Below are 8,123 nucleotides of genomic sequence, written 5' to 3' on the forward strand. Positions count from 1 at the left end.
TCTGTCGTCGTCTTCGCTCCGCTACTCTCTCTTTACCTTCCCTTCTCGCTGATGGACCCACCTTTCATCCGGACTCTCTCATTGACTTTTTGACAACAACTGACTTACTTCACAAATTCTGATACCTTCAGCCCTTTCTACTTCAATCTCTTGCTACCCTCTACCCCCGTACTATCCCCTGCCCCGCTGTTTTCTGTAACCTGCTGATCATCCCTCCTCCCTTCTGCCATCCAATACCCTCGCTTCCTTCCCTACCCTGCAGCGCTGTATAGCCTTTGTGGCTTTCCCTGGTTCTCCCCCTCTCACTGGCTCTGTTACAAGTGTAGAGGTTCACCCTCCTCCTCGTACTGTACCTTCTTTCCCTGTTCCCTCCCAGGTTTCTTCCTCTTCTGCCACCTCCCAGGTTTCTGCCTCTTCTATCCCCTTCCATGCTTCTCCAGTTCCCTCCACCCTTTCGCCCCCACTACCTTGGTACAGTCCAATACAGTTCCAATCTTTACTCATCCTCCCCCTACCATTCCCAATATTGTCTCCCATACGACGTCTCTGAATTCCGAAACACTTTAAGCAATCTCTGAATATATTGCAGAGACCAAACCATCAATGGACACTGATCCAACCTCTGTTCCTTCTCTCTCCTCTCCTCCATCTGGGCAACTCCTTTCTTCACAGCGCACCGTTCCTTCGCTGCTTGAACGTTTTCCACTGCCTCCGCATGTGGACTTTTCTAACCCCTCTAGTCCGTAGGAACCCTTACCTGCAGATTTCAAGTATCTTTATCATTGCCAATCATGGCCTATTTACAGTGGAATATAGGCGGCCTCAGGGGTAATCGGAGTGAGCTTCAGATGTTACTCTCCCAGTTTGCCCCTGTTGGTGTTTGCTTACAGGAACCAAAATTACACTCTGCTGTTATCTCTCCCATCTCAGGCTATAATTTACTGTATTCTTCAGATCCTTTTCCTGATGGGACCTTTAATGAAAGTGCCCTTCCTCTACGCACTGATATTCCATACCATCAGCTATTTGTTCATACTTCGCTGCATTACACAGCAGCCCGTATCCACTTGCATAGGTGGTATATGCTCTGTTCTTTATATCTCTCTCCTTCTCGGGCATTATCTATTCCGGATATTGCCTTTCTTGTTTCATCATTACCGCCACCGATTCTGTTACTTGGTGATTTTAATGCCCACCATTTCCTCTGGGGGGGGGTCTCACTCTGATTCCCGTGGAATTCAGTTAGAGGCTTTTCTTGCCACCCACCCCCTCCATGTTTTAAATACAGGTACGTACACCCATTTTGATCCTCGGACTCATACTCTCTCTTGCATCGATCTCTCAGTCTGCTCTTCCTCCACCGCATTAGACTTCACTTGGTCTGTTCTCCCGGACTTACATGACAGCGATCATTTCCCAATCATTCTTACTTCCCCTTCATATTCACCACCTCTTCGCATCCCACGCTGGCAATTTGATCGGGCAAATTGGAACCTTTACTCACACCTAACTGATTTTAGAGAGGTTCCTTCTTCGTCCTCCATCGATGAGCTTTTACACCTCTTCTCGTCCTCCGTTTTAACTGCAGCTTCTCATTCTATACCCCAAACTTCGGGCAGGCATTCTCAGAAATGCGTGCCTTGGTGGTCTCCTGCTTGTGCTCGAGCAGTACGTTTGAAACGCACTGCATGAGGCAGGTACTGGTACAATAGACCCACAGAGAGACTCCTTGATTTTAAACAGAAGCGTGCAATCGCTCACCGTGTCATCCGTGACGCTAAACGCACTTGCTGGCGAGATTATGTCTCCACCATCACCTCTGCTTCCTCTATGAGTGCAGTCTGGAAAAAAGTACGAAAACTGAGTGGTAAATATTCTCCTGACCCGGCTCCTGTTCTGCGGGTTGCCAGTGTTGATATAGCAAACCCACTAGATGTTGCCAATGAAATTGGCAATCATCTGGTCCGTATTTCTCAGGGACTCCATCTAAGCCCCTCATTTCTTTCCTCAAAGTCTGCCAGAGAGTTAGCACCCTTGGACTTTTCTTCTCTCAGAGAAGAACAGTATAATGTGCCTTTTACGCTTCAAGAACTGGAGGCAACACTCTCAGCTTGCCGATCATCGGCAGCTGGGCCCGACGACATTCATATTCGTATGCTACAACATTTACATCAGTCAGCCCTTGCAGTCCTATTACGCCTTTACAATCTTATTTGGTCACAAGGAGTTCTTCCACAGCTGTGGAAATCCGCCATTGTTCTCCCTTTCCGCAAACCAGGCACTACGGGACATGAAACCTCCCACTATCGTCCCATTGCTCTTACCAGTGCAGTTTGCAAAGTAATGGAACGCCTAGTAAATAGACATTTAGTGTGGTATTTAGAGACACATAAGAGTCTCTCCACTCGTCAATATGGCTTTCGTAAGGGACGTTCTACCATAGACCCCTTACTACGCTTGGATACGTATGTTCGTAATGCCTTTGCGAATAACCACTCAGTTATTGCCATACTTTTTGACCTTGAGAAGGCATATGACACAACTTGGAGGTATAATATTTTAGCCCAAGCCCACTCCTTAGGCCTTCAAGGCAATCTACCATCCTTCCTTAAGAACTTTTTAACTGACAGGCATTTCCGTGTTCGGGTTAATAATGTGCTCTCCCCGGACTTTATCCAAGCTGAAGGTGTCCCCCAGGGATGTGTTCTGAGCACAACACTTTTTCTCCTTGCTATTAATGATTTGGCCTCTAGTCTTCCATCAAATATTTGGTCATCACTCTATGTTGATGACTTCGCTATTGCCTGTGCAGGCGCTGACTGTCACCTCATTACAGTTTCTCTCCAACATGCAGTCGACCGTGTTTCCAATTGGGCCACCACACGTGGGTTTAAATTTTCCAGCACTAAAACCCACCAAATTACTTTCACTAGACGCTCTGTCATCTCCAATCATCCTTTGTACCTCTATGGCTCCTGTATCCCTGAACGTGATAGTCAAGTTTCTGGGCCTCCTCTTTGACCATAGGTTATCCTGGAAACCTCACATTACCTCTCTGAAGGCAACTTGTCACAGCCGGCTGAACCTTCTTAAAACCCTTGCTCATCTTTCATGGGGAGCTGATCGTCGAACCCTCCTCCGCCTACATTCCACCCTTATTTTATCGAAACTTGATTATGGTGACCAGATCTATTCAGCGGCATCTCCTGCTACTCTCTCTAGCCTTAACCCCATTCATCACCAAGGATTACGTTTATACCTTGGTGCTTTTCGCTCTTCCCCTGTCGAGAGCCTCTATACAGAAGCGAACGTTCCATCCTTATCCGATCGCCGTGATGCCCATTGCCTGCGCTACTATGTACGCTCTCATGATCTCCGCAATCCTTCCATTTATAGAATGGTCACTGATATTACTAGACATTCTTTATTTGTTCGCCGCCCCTGTTTACTCCATCCCTTCTCTCTTTGCTTTCATTCGCTCTTGTCTTCTCTTCAACTACCACCTTTCTATGTACATGTAGCATCTCACTTTTTCCTACCCCCCTGGGAAGTTCCAGCTGTTCGAGTCTGTTCTTTCTCCCTCCCTTGCTCGAAAGCCCAACTGTCTACGGTCGCTTCCCGCTCTCTTTTTCTTGACCACTTTCACTCTCATTCTAATGCCATTGCCGTGTACACAGATGGCTCTAAGTCTTCTGACGGCGTAGGATTCGCAGCAGTGTTTCCGGACAGCGTCGTACAAGGGCATTTACTATCTTCGGCTAGTATTTTTATTGCTGAATTGTATGCCATCCTTACAGCACTTATCCATATTGCATCTATGCCTGTGTCATCATTTGTGGTTGTCTCAGACTCCCTTAGTGCTTTACAGGCTATACAAAAATTTGATACACCTCACCCCTTAGTCCTCCGTATCCAACTTTGGCTACGCCGCATCTTTACCAAGCATAAAGATATTGTTTTTTGTTGGGTCCCTGGTCATGTTGACGTACAGGGCAATGAACAGGCAGACACTGCTGCGCGGTCAGCAGTACATGACCTACCAGTTTCCTATAGAGGTATTCCATTTATGGACTATTTTGCTGCAATATCTTCCCACCTTCACACCCGTTGGCAACAACGTTGGTCTACTATGCTCGGCAACAAACTTCAATCCATTAAACCGAGTATAGGTTACTGGCCGTCTTCTTATCACCAGTGTCGAGGTTGGGAGACTACTCTCTCCCGTCTTCGCATTGGCCATACTCGTCTTACTCATGGATATCTCATGGAGAGGCGTCCTGCTCCTCTCTGTGAGAATTGCCAAGCTCCATTATCAGTCAGCCACATTCTGTTGGACTGCCCACTTTATCAACGAGCACGCAGAATTTACCTCTGTCGTCGTCTTCGCTCCGCTACTCTCTCTTTACCTTCCCTTCTCACTGATGGACCCACCTTTCATCCGGACTCTCTCATTGACTTTTTGACAACAACTGACTTACTTCACAAATTCTGATACCTTCAGCCCTTTCTACTTCAATCTCTTGCTACCCTCTACCCCCGTACTATCCCCTGCCCTGCTGTTTTTTGTAACCTGCTGATCATCCCTCCTCCCTTCTGCCATCCAATACTCTCGCTTCCTTCCCTACCCTGCAGCGCTGTATAGCCTTTGTGGCTTAGCGCTTCTTTTTGATTATAATAATAATAATATGATCGGGAAAAGATTCTCTATCTTTTCACAAGAAAATTTTTTTTTTTTTTTTTTTTTTTTTTAGATTTGGGCGACCCTGAGAACAAGTCTCTGAGAGGGCCTGTTGACCCTGAAAGGGTTAAGAATGCTTTAGTACTAAAAACCCCTTGGTTCACAGAAATAACCTATAGGGCATGTAAAGGGTGCTTTTCTACATATGGAGCTTAGTGGCCCACAGATATCTTTCTCCTCCCAGATGTTTTCTTAGTTTGTAGCTAATCTTCACCAAGACGAATTGTAAGAGGCCTGCTAGCTTGCACAGCAGAGGCATTGGCATCCATTACACTAGTCAAAATAAGAAGAGGGGGTCTATAGGGGTACTTTGTGCAGGTGTACAGACTATTTTCCAGGTGGGCTATGGCACAGAGAAATCTTTAATGTCTTAAACATGATTTATATTACATGTCTTTATTACTAAATAACACTAAATTTTATTAGAAATATTGGTCATCTAAAATGCTGCAAACTCATAGCACTACCAATTCCAATTGGATAAAAAATTATGGTAATTATTTCTATTTCAGCATAAGGACTGATTGGATATGGGATCCTTCAAGAAGCCTAACATTAAGGAGAACCAACAGCCATGTGAACATACTGAGATTCTTTGCAGTTCAGTGGTATTTAGATGCTTGGAAGTTCAGCTAATGATACAACCTCAGATTCAACATTTCAATGCCTGAATTTCCCTATATAAAAGTCTGTGGTGCCTAGATAAACCACTAAAATTAATTTACTCTGTTGATTAGTTGGTGGCTTGACTTAGGTTTAACTTCTTGCTCTATTCTTGAATTATATTTTAACCTTGCTCAGGGGGCTTGTCAAGATAGTACCACTGCCTGTTATTGCTCACAACCTATTAATTCAATGAGGCAAATCCCACAGCCTCAGTGTTAAGGAAAAACCTGTTTACATTTTTTCATTCACTTTGTCTTTAAGTACCTTGCATAACATGAGATTCATTGCTATTTTGCCCCAAGGCTATATACAGCACATTAGTCTCTGAAGCAAGTGCACAAGATAATCAACTACTCATGTTTTGAGTGTCAATGAAAGTATAGTGTAAGTTGTATATTTCACAGTTAATTTAAAGGATCTTTTACTACTGGATGTATTTTATGAGATTCACTCTGTATCATTGTGTATTAAGCATTACAATTGATATAATCTTCTCATTAACTGTATCTGAGTAGTTACATTAAAAACAGTGTCTTCATTTAACAGTTTTACTATTTTACAATGTTGTACTGTGTGAAAAGCCACCATTAGTACAAGTAAAATCTGGCAAAGAACTATTTATTCAATTAACACACTTAAGGGATTACTAATTTGGATCAAATATTTGTACACAATGTTTTATCAATCATTTAAATATAACTATTTTATGAAGGTAAATTGATGATGCAAGAGGAAGTGCAGTAGTGTAAACCACATCCTGTATTGTGACACGTTGTGATGGTTTGGTTTTATTAAAAACCAACCTGTTATCTTCAACTGCTTTGTATTTGTTTTTCATGGTCATCTACTCACGCAAAAAATCATACAAATCATGAAAGCAAATTTAATTCACGTATAGAATTACTGTATGTAACAAATTATTTAATTATTTTGTAAGCTGGACCCCTCAAGGAAGGTTCCTTGATGTTGGTGAGGGGCTCTTGATTTAGGGAATTGGATCTGAGCTCCAGTTCCCCGAATTAAGCCTGAATGCCTTCCACATCCCCCCCCCCAGGCGCTGTATAATCCTCCGGGTTTAGCGCTTCCCCCTTGATTATAATAATAATAATAATGTAAGCTGGAGAAAGTTTCTCATTTTAGTGCACAGGAAACTTTAGTTCATTCTTGGACAACGTTAAGTTTTTTTCTGTTCTCTACTCCTATGTGATAATACATAGCAGGTAAATGCTCGTTATTGGACATAATTTTTTTTTTCAACTACTAGCTTACGGGAGAGAAGATAAACCGTATTGTATGTAAGTGACTGCAGATGATTTGTCCATAGTTAAGTGCTTCCTAAGCTTTTATAAAGCTAGGAATCTTGCCAATTGTAGGTGAAAATGTGAATGTATCTGTTTTACTTTATAAATAAAACTGAAAATTTAATTTAGCTGCTAACTTTTCTTTAAGTTGTATTTATACTCTGTGACGACTAGTTGATTAGATTTTAGATTTTGCCACCGAAGTGGCTAGTTTATTGTGCACCCCATATCCATCCTGTGGACGGTAGCGCGAGAGCATATGGATACACAAAAGGCCTAGGAACTAGGCCCCAAAGGGTTAACAGGAATACATATGGATTTATATCTACATATCTATAGTTCACTTATCTGTTACAAGCAAATTTAGGAAATTTGCTTAGTATATCTGGTATCTTATTTTCATTAATAAGATATCTTGACATGTCACATAGGTTATTATACTGTCTGTCTCTGTATTCCTCAATAAGTGGACAATTAAGCACATAGTGTTCAAGAGAGTGACCATATGCCTGATCACATAATTTACATTTAGTTTGATCATCATCTGTGTGTCTCCCAAACTGCCAGAAGTACTTGTAACCAAGCCTAAGCCTGGCCACTACAACATCAGTCAGTCTGTTCACATTGCAAGTTGCTCCATAAACATACTTATCTACGTTCATGTTATCATAGTGGGTTATAGATCTACTCAGGCTTCTAACTGCATTCCTATAACAATCATTTTCATTATTTACTTCTCTCCTAATATTATTCCTAATGCTAGACACAGTTATACCAAAGTTATATTCTACGTTCTCCTTCTCGATACTCTTCTTGGCTAACATATCAACTTTATCATGAAGGAGTAATCCAATGTGTGATGGGATCCATAGCAATTGTACATTAATTCCTTTGTCCCTAATTTTTGAGTATCTATACCTGGCTTCCCCAATGAGCATGTTGTTGGAGTCATTATATGAGCCAAGAGCCTTCAATGATGACATAGAATCAGTAATGATGATAGAGTCAAGCTCAGTGTCATAGGTTAGCTTTAGCGCCATTAGGATTGCAAACAATTCAGTTTGCAGTGTAGACGCCCAGTTGTTAATTCTTATGCCTAACTCAACAAATTTATTATCGTTCTTAACTAGGGAGGTGGCAACAAGAGCAGATGCAGCCCTGCCAGAAGACTCCTGTTTAGATCCATCAGTGTATATAACTTGTGATAACTTATTACTACCAGCTAGGCGAAAAATTTCTTCTTGAGCAGTTGCTCTAACAAGAGATTTAAGGAAGGGATTACTAGCAATGAGCTTCTTGGGAGGGACTTGTAGGTATGTGATATTAAATGAACACATCTTCCATGGAGGGGTGAAATGCTCTTGTTGCCTACAGTGATACAGTTCATGCAGGTTATAAAACTTAATGCAATTGCACGT

The 8,123-nt window shown here is 42.3% G+C and overlaps 1 long non-coding RNA gene across 1 annotated transcript in view; it reads left to right on the forward strand.

Moving 5' to 3' along the window:
- LOC138851341 (uncharacterized) overlaps positions 1–6,829 on the forward strand; it is a 42,000-nt gene extending 35,171 nt beyond the window's left edge. The window contains exon 2 of the long non-coding RNA XR_011391165.1: positions 5,251–6,829. This is a non-coding gene — a long non-coding RNA (uncharacterized lncRNA). The remainder of the gene's footprint in view (positions 1–5,250) is intronic.
- The last annotated feature ends 1,294 nt before the right edge of the window (positions 6,830–8,123 follow it).

Source organism: Cherax quadricarinatus, unplaced genomic scaffold (assembly GCF_038502225.1).
Source record: "Cherax quadricarinatus isolate ZL_2023a unplaced genomic scaffold, ASM3850222v1 Contig374, whole genome shotgun sequence".
In the NCBI taxonomy this organism is placed as follows: domain Eukaryota; kingdom Metazoa; phylum Arthropoda; class Malacostraca; order Decapoda; family Parastacidae; genus Cherax; species Cherax quadricarinatus.